The sequence below is a fragment of the Salvelinus namaycush genome, chromosome 1, assembly GCF_016432855.1.
Source record: "Salvelinus namaycush isolate Seneca chromosome 1, SaNama_1.0, whole genome shotgun sequence".
Taxonomy (NCBI): Eukaryota; Metazoa; Chordata; class Actinopteri; order Salmoniformes; family Salmonidae; genus Salvelinus; species Salvelinus namaycush.
The window spans coordinates 47,697,707-47,712,857 of record NC_052307.1 but is presented as its reverse complement, the minus strand read 5'-3'; the positions used below and the strand labels follow the sequence as shown (position 1 = coordinate 47,712,857).

The 15,151-nt window shown below is 42.5% G+C and overlaps 1 long non-coding RNA gene across 2 annotated transcripts; it reads left to right on the top strand.

Moving 5' to 3' along the window:
* The first annotated feature begins 1,631 nt into the window (after positions 1 to 1,631).
* LOC120045129 lies at positions 1,632 to 13,987 on the top strand. 2 transcript variants are annotated; one of them, XR_005476630.1, is made up of 6 exons: positions 1,632 to 1,804; positions 10,184 to 10,306; positions 11,390 to 11,618; positions 11,809 to 12,294; positions 12,394 to 13,175; positions 13,311 to 13,987. It is a non-coding gene; the product is annotated as an uncharacterized LOC120045129 (long non-coding RNA). The 2 variants fall into 2 exon arrangements; XR_005476629.1 differs by having other exon boundaries at positions 11,809 to 13,175.
* Positions 13,988 to 15,151: the final 1,164 nt, after the last annotated feature.

Sequence of the window (15,151 nt, the reverse complement as noted above, 5' to 3'; positions counted from 1 at the left end):
TTCCTGTTGGATCTCACTGTGCCACAGGCCCCTGTGTTCTCCCTCAAAAAGTACTGGAAAAGGGTAGGGCTACTGTACCAGTTGTCCACAAATACAGTGTGCCCCTTTCTGAGGTAAGGCTGCAGCATGGTGATCACCACTGATCCAGATATGCCAACATGCCTTACATCTGTGGTGGTGCCAGTGTAGATCAGGTCGTGTACATATCCTGTCAGACAGTCACATAAAACAAAGACCTTGATCTGTGGCGCTTTGAGTGGATATATTGGCAGAATGCAAGCCTCCCTTTCCAAGCCATGAGAGACTCATCAATGCAAACGTCATTGTGAGCCACAAATACTCTTCCAAATGCCCTGGTCAAGCTGCACAGGACATTCCTAATTTTGTGAAGAGGGTCGGTGAGGTTGGCAGTGGCGTTGTTCACAAAGTGGAGCGCTCTCAGCAAGACAAGCAAGCGGTCCTGGGAGAAAAGGGTTTGGAAAAAAGGGGTCTGTGGCATGGGCTCAATGGTCCAGTAGTCCCTCACAGATTCCTTCTTCACTAGCCCCATCAGCAGCACCATACCAGATACGTATACATTTCACTGACGGTAGTGTTCACCAATTTTGTATTTGGGGTGATGATCTGTGAGATGATAACATTTTATTTTCTTTGCGATTTGTCAAAAACTGTAAACGACTTGTCAAGTCATGTGCTCCGATTCTTGTATACACTGTAACAAGCACATCGAAGATTTGTAATATGCTGAAAAGTGGCCAAACTAAGTTGATCTTTTCGGGGCAAAGGGCGCAGCCATCTTTGACTTTGTTTATTTCTGTTTTATAGTGAATGGCATTCTGGGATTAGGGAGTTTTCGCTTTTCAAACATAAACAAACATGGCTGCCATTATAAAGAATTTAGCTGGTGTTAGCTTAGCTAACAGGTATCTCTTTTCTAAACAGTATTACATTTCTCCCTTGTGCTCACCAGAGATGTGGTACATTGTAAAGAAGTCTAGCTGTTAGGTCACTAACTTATGTTTCGTTTTCTGTCAGCGCAACCTGTTATTTAGACTGCTTTATGCAATGAGTTTGGCTGTGGATGTGTTCCGTGTGATGCTTTGATGATGAAGTTCGCATTTATCTTTTACAATAAAAGGTGAAATTGATAAATACTTTTCAAGACCTTTATTTTCCATCCGTACAAAACATTGTTTAGATGCTTTTCGGACAACAATGCTGTTTAGACGCATATGTTGCTACTGTTCCAATCACATATTTGCGATGGTACGCTGCAGGGACCACAACAATGATCACAAATATGTGATTGTACGCGTCAAACGGTTATTAACATTCTATGAGGCCACTAGAGGGCGCTTCCTGTCATTAGACTGCAGGACAGGGCTACCAACGTACTGTATATTGCTAAGAATGTGAGAGTAGGGTGACTCCCCTAGAGGGTCTGAAACCCAGGCCACCAGCATCAATGTCAAATGCCCTAACCACTGTCCAAATAAGGGATATCTCTAGGGCATGCGCCACAAAAAAAACCTAACCCCTCCTCCCTAGGCACTTATGTAGGTGAAACAACTTGATTGGCGTCACGCATTTTCATATCTGAGCAAGGGGCCCCTCCAGCGGACAGGGTCACATTTCAGAGGCAAGACACAGTCCTCTAACATGGGAGTCCAAATAGCTAAGTATTTTCCTAGTTTGGTTTACTTTTTTATTGTTAATGTTTTTTTTCTTCCTTTTTAGGCACATGTTAAGCACATGTTGCAGAGGTTGTTGCTGTTTTATATCGATGCATCATCGGGAATTTAAGGTAATGTAAACGGACTGGTGAGTGCCATCAAGAGAAGGTAATAGCAAAGATGAAACGGGAGAGAGTTGACATATTATTCTAGCAGGAAACTCGTCACTTCTCCCCTCCTGAACACAAGAAACCCAAGAAAATGGGATATAGGAATACCTTTTTTTCTTCTTATAAAATGGGTAGAAGGGGCATTGCAATTTTGATCCCAAATTCACTTAATTTTGAGTTTATATCAGAAATAAAAGACGAGGGCAGATATATATTAGTTAAATGTAGACTGGATAACAAGGAAGTTACATTATTTAATGTATATGCGCCTCCGGGGAGTGACATGGTCTTCTACAGGAAGGTGTTTGATTTAATTGCCACAGAAACGTCTGGCACTCTTATCTGTGGAGGGGATTTTAATATGATCTTAAACTCAAAATTGGACAGCAAAAATCTAAATAGGAAAATTAGCGTGGTTTCTAAAAAGATCAATAGGATATTTCAGGATTTAGGACTGCTTGATGTACGGCGCAACATCCACATGTCAGATAGGGAATATACCTTTTACTCAGCCCGCCACACTGAATACTCCAGGTTAGACTACTTTTTCATGTGCAGTGCAGATAGACACAGGCTTAAGGATTGTAGGATTGGGAAACTTAGAACGATCTCATAGTCATTACAAAGACCCTCAAATTATGAGAGATTCAAAAGGTAAAACAAGAAATTGACTAGATTTATACTGAAGAAGTAGAGAAAAAGCTCAGGTTCCTGAAACAACGATACTATGAAGCAGGCTCAAAGGCAACAAAATGACTAGCATGAAGACTCAGAAAACAACAAGCACATATAAAGGCACAGGGCGAGACCCAGATGCAGACACGAGAGGCAGATGGTTTGGTATCTGATATTTATTATAATCCAAGGGGCAGGCAAGAGAATGGTCGTGGACAGGCAAAAGATCATAACAAGGTCAGAGTCCAGGAGGTACAGGGTGGGAGGCAGGCAGTATGGTCAGGCAGGTAGGTTCAAAGTCAAGGCAGGCAAGGGTCAAAACCGGGAGGACTAGCAAAAACATAGAAGAGGAAACAACAGGAGCACGGAAATAAAAAGCTGGTTGACTTGACAAAACAAGACAAACTGGCAACAGACAAACAGGGACAACAGGAATAAGTACCCAGGAACTAATGAGGAAAACAGGTGACACCTGGAAGTGGGTTTGAGACAATCACAAAGACAGATGAAACAGATCAGGGCGTCACAGCACAGAATACAATTTGGAAAATAAAAGACCCCAAAACAAAGAAGATGACGTGCAAATTGGATGAAATACAGAATGCATTTGAATCATACAACACAAATGTGTACAAGCAACCAGAGAAGGAAGATGTCCAGACAATAAAGCATTTTTTTAACTCTTGATCTCCCCTCAATTGGGACAGAGCAAAATGATAGACTTACTTCAGAGATAACTACTGAATGAATGAATAATGCAATATCTAGTCTATAAGCAAATAAATATCCAGGCACTGTTGGCTTCCCTTCAAAAGGGTTCAATTCTTCAGAGAGCAACTAAGACCTCTACTTCAGGCCTGTTTTAACTGGACTCTGCGGGAGAACATAAGAAACATAAGATTTCTAGCAGTGGTAGCAGTGAACATGAGATATGCATGTATGCTGATGATGTTCTGTTATTCCTTAAAGACTCAGGCTCAAGTGTACCTAGATTGATGGATGTTTTACAAACATTTAGAACACATTCAGGGTATGTGCTTAACGTACACAAGACCCAAGCCCTAGTATATAATTATACCCCACGGGAAGAGCTGAAGAGTAAGTATAAGTTCCAGTGAACCTCTTTATCCATTAAATATCTTGGAGTAAATCTACCAAAAGATACACCCAAACTTTATGACATGAATTACGATCACATCAACAAGAAAATATACACTGCTCAAAAAAATAAAGGGAACACTTAATTAAACAACACAATGTAACTCCAAGTGAATCACACTTCTGTGAAATCAAACTGTCCACTTAGGAAGCAACACTGATTGACAATAAATTCCACATGCTGTTGTGCAAATGGAATAGACAAAAGGTGGAAATTATAGGCAATTAGCAAGACACCCCCAAAAATGGAGTGATTCTGCAGGTGGTGACCACAGACCACTTCTCAGTTCCTATGCTTCCTGGCTGATGTTTTGGTCACTTTTGAATGCTGGCGGTGCTCTCACTCTAGTGGTAGCATGAGACGGAGTCTACAACCCACACAAGTGGCTCAGGTAGTGCAGCTCATCCAGGATGGCACATCAATGCGAGCTGTGGCAAGAAGGTTTGCTGTGTCTGTCAGCGTAGTGTCCAGAGCATGGAGGCACTACCAGGAGACAGGCCAGTACATCAGGAGACGTGGAGGAGGCCGTAGGAGGGCAACAACCCAGCAGCAGGACCGTTACCTCCGCCTTTGTGCAAGGAGGTGCACTGCCAGAGCCCTGCAAAATGACCTCCAGCAGGCCACAAATGTGCATGTGTCAGCATATGGTCTCACAAGGGGTCTGAGGATCTCATCTCGGTACCTAATGGCAGTCAGGCTACCTCTGGCGAGCACATGGAGGGCTGTGCGGCCCCACAAAGAAATGACACCCCACACCATGACTGACCCATCGCCAAACCGGTCATGCTGGAGGATGTTGCAGGCAGCAGAACGTTCTCCACGGCGTCTCCAGACTCAGGTCATGTCTGTCACATGTGCTCATGTGCTCAGTGTGAACCTGCTTTCATCTGTGAAGAGCACAGGGCGCCAGTGGCGAATTTGCCAATCTTGGTGTTCTCTGGCAAATGCCAAACGTCCTGCACGGTGTTGGGCTGTAAGCACAACCCCCACCTGTGGACGTCGGGCCCTCATACCACCCTCATGGAGTCTGTTTCTGACCGTTTGAGCAGACACATGCACATTTGTGGCCTGCTGGAGGTCATTTTGCAGGGTGCTGGCAGTGCACCTCCTTGCACAAAGGCGGAGGTAGCGGTCCTGCTGCTGGGTTGTTGCCCTCCTACGGCCTCCTCCACGTCTCCTGATGTACTGGCCTGTCTCCTGGTAGCGCCTCCATGCTCTGGACACTAAGCTGACAGACACAGCAAACCTTTTTGCCACAGCTCGCATTGATGTGCCATCCTGGATGAACTGCACTACCTGAGCCACTTGTGTGGGTTGTAGACTCCGTCTCATGCTACCACTAGAGTGAGAGCACCGCCAGCATTCAAAAGTGACCAAAACATCAGCCAGGAAGCATAGGAACTGAGAAGTGGTCTGTGGTCACCACCTGCAGAATCACTCCATTTTTGGGGGTGTCTTGCTAATTGCCTATAATTTCCACCTTTTGTCTATTCCATTTGCACAACAGCATGTGAAATTTATTGTCAATCAGTGTTGCTTCCTAAGTGGACAGTTTGATTTCACAGAAGTGTGATTCACTTGGAGTTACATTGTGTTGTTTAAGTGTTCCCTTTATTTTTTTGAGCAGTGTATGATGACCTGGACAGGTGGAATTCACTTCCTTCTTAGTAGTAGAATTGAAACAATCTAAATGAATATCCTGTCAAGGTTACTGTATTTGTTCCAATCACTGCCCTTAGAAATCCCACCTAAACAGTTTAGGGAATGGGATAAATGGATTTCAAGGTTTATCTGAAACAGTGGGGGTATGGCCTTACCAAACCTAAAATATTATTTTGTGTCAACCCAATTGAGACCTCTGGTGTTGTAACGGCTATCGTCATATTCCTCCTCCTCGGACGAGGAGAGGCGAGAAGGATCGGACCAATACGCGGAGTGGTTAGTGTTCATGATGAATGATTTATTATAACGGAAAAACTGAACAGTCTGATGATTCTCAATCAGGGACAACGATTGACAGCTGCCTCTGATTGAGAATCATACCAGGCCGAACACAAAAATCCCAACATAGAAAATCAACCATAGACAAACCCACCCAACTCACGCCCTGACCAACTAAAATAAATACAAGACAAAGGAAAACAGGTCAGGAACGTGACAGGTGTGTTAGTGCAATTCAGAATATGAATCCAAATGGAAAGACTTTGACAGAGTCAGTTTTGGGTAGGACATGGTAATAGAAATATACAATAGACAAAATCAGTGGATTAATTTCTCTCTTAAGACATGGTTTAGGGTAGTTAAGCAAATTCCTTTAGACAGAGAGGTCAAACTGCTGAGTTGGCCCGCATAAGACCCCAGCTTCATCCCTGCAGTTCAAGATAGCAGATTTAAAAAGTGGACGCAGAAAGGCATCAGATCATTTTGTACAATTATAAGGAATGGGGACCTGAAGAACTTCCAGGACCTAAGTAAAAAGCACGGCTTGGATAAACAATATTTTTACAGATACCTACAAGTTTGAAACTATTTTTTAAGGGAGATATAAGAGATTGACCCTCGAGCACCTCAATCTTGGGGAGTAACAAAACAACTATTTCAAATTCCCAGAGGAGTTCATGGGGAACTGAGCCAAAGGCATTGGCCAGGTCGAGGAAGATGACATAGAGGTCTCTCTTGTCCTTCTTAGCTGTTTGGATCTGGTGCCAAATCATACTAGTATGTTCCAGGAATGCCTGCTTTCTGTACAGATGTATCAATGTACTTGTTCCTTTCCAGGTAAGTGGACAGCCTCTGTGCTATTATACTGAAAAAGATCCCTTCGACGTTGAGAAGGGAGATTGGTCGGAATTGACTGATGTCTGTCGCATCCTTCTCTTTCGGGATTAGCACACCACCAGCCCTTCGCCATGCCTTTGGTATTATTTCCTTCTGCCACACTATCCCCATGAGCCTCCAAAGAAAGCGTAGAACATCCGGGGCGTTCTTGTAGAGCTTGTATGGTATTCCATTAGGCCCAGGAGCCGAGGCCGCTCTTGCTCGTCGGACAACGTTCTCTACTTCCTTCCATTTTGGAGGGTCAGTGTCCAGATTGAATTCTGGTGATTGAATAGGTGGGATGTCATGTGGGATGATTATCTGCTCATGCCTTTTCGTGTCCTGGTGGACCTTTTCCAGATGTTCTTCCAGTTCTGGCTTTGGAGTTTAGGATTCCGCACTTTTCCTTTGCGAAGAGGTCTTTGACAAACTTAAAGGGTTTTTTATAGAACCGTGTTCTTGAGTGTTCCTTCTTCCTACGAAGTTTCCTTAAGTTTGCCGCTCTTCACAAGGTTGCCAGCCGACATTTGATGTCTGCTTGGAGTAGCATGAGACCTTCTCTCTCTGCATCAGAGGCCTTCTTCCACTGCTTTCTCAGCTGCCTTCTCTCTCTGACAAGTATCTCGATCTCTTGCTGCCTCCTAGATTTGGCTGGCGCGGGTGGTGTCTTGCCACTTCTCCTTTTGTTTACTCCAAAGCGCTCTTCTCCGTAGTGGTAGATAATGTCTCCCATCCTTTCAAGCTTTTTCTCTGCTGTTCCTACCTGTTGCTCCAAGATTTTTGTCAGGTCGTTGTTGATTGTTTCCCACTCTCTCTTTTCAACAGCTTTGGGCCACTTCACACTCAGTCTGTGCCCTTTGATCTTTTCCTCTTTTAGAGGTCTCAGTGGTTGGGTGAGTTCATCCACCGGCATTTCTGTGCTTGTGTTATCCTCCTCCGTTACAGGGGTGCTGATGCTCTGCGAACTTTGGTTTGCGTCCCGTCGCTGTGCTTCATTCGACTGATTTGACTGGCTGCTTCGTAAGAAGTACTGGTCAATGCAAGGTCCCTGTCTCTGCTCTCCCAAGCACCTTTTCCTCTCTTGATGGATCCTTAACCCCCTTGCCGATGTTACTCTCTCCCAACCACAGCTGCACACCTGAAGTGTGTGTCCTGCTGCTGTTATGGTTGTCTCATGAGCTGTGTTCCTACTCGTAGTCGTTTCCGTTCCTGGGTCCGTAGCCGTGTGATCAGTCGTTGAGCCATCTTGTGCCCCAGCTCTCGCAGGCTCTAGGGGTAAGTTCCTTTGTTGACTTTCAGTAGCACTTAGCGGGTGTCTCCAACATACTGAAACAGCGTCGGAGACTGCCAACATGGGTAGCTAGCCCATGACAGCCCCACAAACTATAAACTATATTAAACAGGAACTTAACATTGAGGAACTTAACATTGAAATAACTGATGAAACATGGTTGAACATATTTGAGACTCAACTAAGCTCCACCAACTCAAGGTCTTGGAGAGAATTCTGTTGGAAGAATGTTATACGTTTCTTCATAACACCTAAACTGAAATCAAACCAAAATGGCTCCCAACACCCTTGTTGGAGAGAATGCAGGCTATCAAGGGTGGATCACTCTCATATCTTTTGGTCCTGCCCCGCAATCAACATTTTTCTGGGGAGAAATAAGATCTATCGTTGGAAAAATAATGGGATTTGACATAGAACAAACATACATTTATTTGTATTTGGGTGAAATAACTGATCATTTACACAATAGAAAAGTACCTGTTGAAGGTCCTACTGGCAGCCAGTAAAAAGGCTATCACTAGGAAATGGCTACAAAAAGACTGTGACACAATGGATAGATATTGTTAAAGAAATACCCCAATCAAAGTGATACTAATTGGTGCAGTTATCACATGCTAGAGACAGCAGGAGCGGTAGAAATACTCTGAATGATCGGCGATGAAAAGCCAACTGACATTTATCCCTGAGGTGCTGACCTGTTGCACCCTCTACAACCACTGTGATTATTATTATTTGACCCTGCTGGTCATCTATGAATGTTTGAACATCTTGGCCATGTTATGTTATAATCTCCACCTGGCTCAGCCAGAAGAGAACTGGCCACCCCTCATAGCTTGGTTCCTCCCTAGATTTCTTCCTAGGTTCTGTCCTTTCTAGGGAGTTTTTCCTAGCCATCGTGCTGCTACACCTGCATTGCTTGCTATTTGGGGTTTTAGGCTGGGTTTCTGTACAGCACTTTGAGACATCAGCTGATGTAAGAAGGGCTTTATAAATACATTTGATTGATTGATTGATTGATATAATGACAACTTACACTGCCATAAATGCAAGGACAGAAAAGTAATGTTTAATGTGACATGATTTACACATAGCCTACAAGACACTGACGCAGGAACATCTACATTTTAAAAAGTCTAATAAATCCATGTAATATAGCCCACACCTTCACAATGAATCCATTATTTATCTTAGACAGGTCTAAAGAAACATATTTTATCCAAACGATTTGAGGGAGTGCGCACATGCGTCTATTCTTTGTTGAGCGGTTAACAAAGAAATAGGTACTCTATAAGGGAAATTTCTGTTAAACCTTACTGATGCTTGTATACTAGAATATCTTTTCTTAAGCTTAGTTGCTTAGGCAGTAATTTTGATATTGTTAAAGAAGCTAGATCATATAAGATAAATGTGTGTGCATTAGTATAGGCCTGTTTTAACTTGTCTTGTGTGTGTAGTATAGGAACCTACCTAGAGAAGTAGGTTCCCATTGTCTGATCTGGGCCCACAGCCAAGAGCTGACCAGAGCGACCAATGGTTTCCTGTTAGTCAGAAGAGAATGAACTGATTACTCTTAATCTACTGAAAACAGAGCAAAGTGTTGTATCCTGGGCACGAGTGATAAAGATGTTGTCCTGGTATTAGCTTGTTGCTGGGTGAAAGATTCATGATTGTGTGTGTGGACGTGAAACAATCTATCATCTGGGCAGACAGCAAAAGGCGCATACTGCCAGTGATAAAGATGTTGCTCTGACACCTATTGTCCTTTGTCCTCAGTAGAAGATTAGAATAACCAGCAGTTGCTACAGGACGAGACAACAAAATTCTGTACCTTTTATCCCAGTTTAGTCCTGTTTCTCCACACACATACACATTCCAATATCATGTGTTTTGTATATGTTTGCATAAGACAGCCTGACTATATAAGGTTCCTGCATTTCTAGTGTCATTTGAGCTCTCGGCCTTCCACCTCAGAGTGGAGGGCTGACCAGCTGCATTATTGCAATTCTTATTAAATAAAGGTTGATTGTTTGAAGAAATGACAAAGTCTCTCCACATTAATTAGAATTTCCATGACAACTCCCAGTGGCGACCCTTCATGTAGGGTAGAGGGTCTTTTTTCCAAGCTTAAAAGGATAAACGTTCAACATTGGCCATGCTGTCAATCCAGCATGACTTCTGCCTCTCTCAAAACAACTGGAAACTCAGAACTAGGAAATCTCAGACTTCAGTGAGTTCAAGACAACTGGGAAATCAGAAAATACAAGCTCCAACTGGGAAAATACAATTTGAACGGTCATCCAACACGGAATTTCAAGTCAGGACCTCGTCCTCTTTCTAGAGCTCCGACCTGAAGATCACTAACTTCATGATTCGACCTTGTTTTTTTCCAAATTTCCAGTTGTCTTGAAAGCTCCATAAATCCAGAGAATGCCAGATATTGATGACAAAGGTTGATGACAAAATCTGCCCACAAAGGATCCGCCGCACCACCTTCCTGTTCAAGTGAGGACAGCACAACAAGGTGAGTCCGTAAATGTATTGTATGCTGCTGCATAAATTATGTAATATGCCAGGGAGATATGTATACTGTAGCTAAGAAAGTAATGCTAAGTGTATGTTGGGTAGTTAGCTGTTAGTAGCCCATGTGCCTCACCATTTTCCCCTCATAATTTAGCCTACTGTTCTGACTTGTTTGTGCACGTGTAGCCTATAGCCTGTTTTAGAGAAATTTCATAATCAAATATTGTAAGAGATTTAATTGTCTGCTCATATGCCTTTTTTATTTATCCTACGGTTCTGACTTGGTGTACAGGGAGAATACTGTAAGAACGGCCCATATTCTAAATTCTGTCGCTGTACATTTCAAAAGTGCTAAACAAATAGTTATATTGACTATGTCCGTCCTAGCTCGCTCATTAATAATGTCTTAATCGAAGTTACGATTGCCTTTTATCCGCTCGTCGTCCCCTTATGTCATAGTTTGTACATCTCAATTGTCATTTGAAACCACATTTGTTTAAGCAAGTCAGCCATATCAGCTATGTTTTTTTAAAAGGCAGTAAATTAGGTTGAATTAACTGTTTCGCTGCCAGACGAGGCTTCGCTGATAGCCAGGTGTAGCAGTGGTAAGATGTTGGGACTGCTGTTGGGACAGCTTTATGTGGGCCGTTTGTGGGCACCGTTTGTCACCGTTATACTGAAATGAATGTATTTGTTAGTGTTGTGTTGTGTAGTGGCTTTGCTGGCATGCATCCCACCAAGATTTACATGCTAAAGTCGCCACTGGTAGTGAGATACCCAATAGGCTGGACGATTCTCTTCTCATCACTCATCTTCAAAAAACATATACTAAAAACTTGGAAATCCATCAATCTGCCATCATTAACACAATGGAAAAATCTAATGATTTATTAAATAACATAGTGATTTAGTAAAACATAAATTGGTACAATTTAAGGCCATGTGGAAAACATGAATGCAGGCGCTAGGGATGGGGGTGTGAGCATTTCGGTCTGGGCAGAGGAGATGTAGTCGTTGTTTGTGTGCATCTGTAAATTGTTGTTCGTGTGTGTATGTTTACATCTAGTGTCATTTTTCTTTAAAGGAATTGGTGCTTGGAGTTCGTTGGTCCTCGACCTGACTTGAGGTCGGCGGGTGAATTCAGATTGAACCATTGGAAAGATGATACCCCAAATTATTATTTTCGGATATACAGACTACGCTGTAGTCAACAAAAAATGGATTGCAACTTGCAAAACGTGTGGGAAGACAATTACAGATGGAGGCATAACAACTTTCAACTTTGTTCGACATTTGAAGCTACACAAAGAACGGTAAGTCGTGGCTAATATAGCCGACAGCTATATATAACTTTGCTAGTATAGCATGTAGGCTAACATAACGTTAAATCAATGAGCCTCCACACAGTCAGCCAGTGCGGGAACCTGATCTTTGCACCCAAGATTGAGACCAGGCAAGATTGTGCTACTGCCCCGCTCAATTATTTTTTTTATATGCTTACAGATTTGAACAATACCAGATGAACAAAAGTGTCACAAGTGAACCACAACAGTCTCCAATCTCACAGTTCATGGAGACCCATGAATCATCCACAGCAGAAAGCTATCAACAATGCAATACTGTCCGACCTGGTTATCGATTGCAACTTGCCTCTGACGAAAACTCTTGTTTTCCACAATAGACACTTTCTGCCAGTGGTTGACAGTAAGTACAGCCCAGTGTGTCGTAGAACATTGGCATCAAAAATAGAGAACCTCGCTACAGAGAGACGTTCAAAACTGAAAACTCAGTTGAGCAAGACAGACCATGTTTCAGTCACAGTGGACATTTGGTCCGACCGAAAGATGAGGGGCTTCCTTGGTGTCACTGTGCACTGTATGGAGAAAGATGGAGAGAGGATAAGGCTCAAGTCCAATCTCTTGGCCTGTGACCACTTCAAAGGCCCACACACAGCCGAAAGAATCTGTGAGCAATTTGAGGCCATATGTGGTGAGTACAACATTAAAGATAAATTGGACTATATCATTAGTGACAATGCTGCCAACATGAGAAAAGCATTCACGGTGTGATTCCCCATTGAACAAGAAGATGAAGTACATGATGAAGATCACCTTGATGACCCAGAGCTCTGGAATGACCTAACCCTGGAAGACCAGCAAACAGTGGATGCTGCTATTGCAAAAAACAGAGCTTGCAGTGTTTTGCCCACACTCTCCAGCTGGTGGTGGGAGATGGAAAGAAACAAAAGTGATGACTCCTTCTCTTTCAAAGCTATCAAAAATCAGCTCACTGCTACATACAAGCACAACATTCAAAGAGGTGTTTGAGGCTGAATTTGGGGAAAGAGGCATCCCTTCTGCTGTCAACACAAGATGGAACTCAACACTGAGACAAGTGAAGGCAGTTACCCAATGTGATCATCTTAAGCTCAGTCATGTTCTACAAAAGGCTGGGCACAAGGAGTTGTTGTTCACAGTACGGGAGTGGAATAAGTTGAAGGAGTTGGTGGACATCCTGAAGCCATTTGGAGAAGCAACAGATACAGTATGACACAAGGGGAGAAGATAGTCACAATCAGTTCTGTTGTTCCCTCGGTTCTGTCCCTGAATCACCACCTGGAGCAGCGGAAGCCTCAAGTCCATTTCCTGAGCGGCCTGGTCAGAAGTCTCCAGGCATCCCTGAACAAAAGATTTCTTGGAATCTTCATCAATGTGAAAATGGCCAGGACACAAGATGGAATCACTGCCCCCTTTTCAGATCCAGTCACCTCAATGCAGCTGCCTTGGATCCGGAATTTTCTCTGATGTGGGTGGAGCACCATGTGCTGGTCAAGGAGGAGGTCAAGGAGGAGTTGGCACAAAGAGTGAAAGGTAAATATTATTGAGTTTAATGTAACTTTTTCTCATAATTTAATCCAATAATATTTTTTCAGTTTAACCCACTGCATCACCAATACTCTAATACTGGCCTTTTTGTTTCTGCTATGCTTTTACATGTTTTGCCAGAACTGATTCTGCAAGATGCTACAGGGACTGAGCAAGCTGTGCCTCTTGTTGATGAGGAAGAGTGAGAGGAACGTAGTCTTGGACAAGAAGAAGGGCTGTTTGCAGCATACTGTAAGAGGCAGAAGAAAGCTGTTGGGACCACTCCAGCACTACAGCTAAGTCACTACCTTGACATATGCGAAGGATAGAATGCCCTCTTGTTCTGGGCAATGAACAGGAAGGCTCTTCCTTCACTGACCTGAGTGGCCATCAGGGTCTTGGCAGTGCCTGCCTCCAGTGCTCCGGTGGAGCGTGTCTTCAGCCATGGTGGCATCATACTGCGGCCTCATCGTGCACAAATGACTGACAGACTTTTATCGAATTTGGTCTTTATCTGAGATAAGAGAAACATTTTTACTGTTTATGCATTACACACACACATGTAGTCTCCATGTTCAAGTTTTATCTCCCATCTTTGGGATCTGTATTTTTTTTCAGACATTCAGGCCAGTGTTCAAATTGTAGGCCTACTTGAAGTTCAGTATCAGTTGTTTTGATGTACCTTTAAATAAATGATTAACTTTATGGCAGGATTGTTTTAGGTGTCTAGAGTATATCCGGAGAGAGAGAGAGCACTACAATATTTTGTTTTTGTTGTCATATTGATGTTTCTTTCTCATGGCTACCCATGTATATCCATGGAAATATAAAGTTTATTTGGAAAGTAATAAATATATATATATTTTAAAGCATTCATGATTTGCGTAAATTTAATATACTATTACTCTTGTTAAATATGGAATGGTATTACACTTGGTGAAGAGCACATTATGACTTGTTTAGGACTCAAAATTTAAAGTTTAGGACTTGAGACTTGACTTGATACTTGACGGTCTTGACTTGAGACTTGACTCGGACTTGCCTGTCTTGACTTGGGACTTGAGTGCTAAGACTTGAGACTTACTTGTGACTTGTAAAACAATGACTTGGTTCCACCTCTGGTGGTAGCTAACTGAGTCTGACTAACACAGTGAACTAGGAGCAACAAACCGTAATGTCACTAGCCCGAATCTAATCCAATCTGGTCAGTCTGTAAAGCATAGAATTAGGGTTTCCACTAGTTACCACAGCCACAAATTTTAAATTGGCTATATTGTAAAAATGTATGAAAACTAAAATATGCTTTTTGGTCTTAATTTAACATTAGGTTTAGGCATAAGGTTAGCAGTGTGGTTAGGGTTATGTTTAAAATCACAGAAATTGTAGAAATCGGCAGCCTTTATGAGCTTTACCTGAGTTACTGGCCAACACACTGGCCTTGGGGCGGCAGGTAGCCTAGTGGTTAATGCGTTGGGCCAGTAACTGAAAGGTTGCTAGATCGAATCCCCGAACTGACAGGTTAAAGAAATCTCTTTTTCTGCCCCTGAACAAGGCAGTTAACCCACTTCCAAGGCTGTCATTGTAAATAACAATTAAATAAAGGTTAAATAAATATTTTTAAACACAATACCCCATAATGTTAAAGTGGAATTATGTTTGTAGAAATGTTTACAAATTAATTCAAAATGAAAAGCTGAAATGTCTTGAGTCAATAAGTATTCAACCCCTTTGTTATGGCAAGCCTAAATAAGTCCAGGAGTAAAACTGTGCTTAAAAGTAACATAGTAAGTTGCATGGACTCATTCTTTGTGTAATAATAGTGTTTTAACATTCTTTTTTAATGACTACCTCATCTCTAGACCCCACATATACAATTATCTATAAGGTCCCTCAGTCGAGCAGTTAATTTCAAACACAGATTTAACCACAAAGACCATGGAGCTTTTCCTATGCCTCGCAAAGAAGGGCACCTATTGGTAGAT